At 45.6% G+C, this 575-nt stretch overlaps 1 non-coding gene across 1 annotated transcript; it reads right to left on the bottom strand.

The window, feature by feature from the left end:
- Positions 1-229: 229 nt before the first annotated feature.
- LOC122098736 lies at positions 230-336 on the bottom strand. The gene has a single exon (XR_006145801.1). It is a non-coding gene; the product is annotated as a U6 spliceosomal RNA (small nuclear RNA).
- Between the last annotated feature and the right edge of the window lie 239 nt (positions 337-575).

Here is a 575-nt window from a genome sequence, read left to right as displayed (position 1 = left end):
AAATAATGCTGCAATAAACATAGTGGTGCTGGTAGTTTTAGTATGGTCTTGTTTGTGATCATTTAGTAAATCCCCAAAAGTGGGACTCCTGGGTCAAAGGGGAGCTTTATGTGGAATCTTTTGAGGAACCTCCATAATGCCTTCCAAAGTGGTTGAACAAGTTTACACTCCCACCAAGAATGTTGTATGGTTCCCTTGTGGCCACATTCCCTCCAGCATCTGTTGTTGTAAAAATATGGAACACACCACGAATTTGCATATCGTCCTTGCGCAAGTGCCATGCTACTCTTCTCTGTATTGTTCCAATGTTAGTGTATGTGTGGCTGAATTGAGCACAGAATATTTTTTATATCAAAAGTGCAATTGTGGGGGCTGAGAAGGTGGCTCAGAAGTAGAGCGCTTGCCTTACATGCATGAGGCCCTGGGTTCGATTCCTCAGCACCACATAAGCAAAAAGAAAAAAGCTGCAAGTGGCACTGTGGCTCAAGTGGTAGAACGCTAGCCTTGAGCTGAAGAGCTGAGGGACAGCGCCCAGGCCTAGAGTTCAGGCCCCACGAATGGACCCCCCAAAAAAA

Source organism: Dipodomys spectabilis, unplaced genomic scaffold (assembly GCF_019054845.1).
Source record: "Dipodomys spectabilis isolate Male_0828 unplaced genomic scaffold, ASM1905484v1 ptg000488l, whole genome shotgun sequence".
In the NCBI taxonomy this organism is placed as follows: Eukaryota; Metazoa; Chordata; class Mammalia; order Rodentia; family Heteromyidae; genus Dipodomys; species Dipodomys spectabilis.
This window is presented reverse-complemented; position numbering and strand designations above follow the sequence as displayed.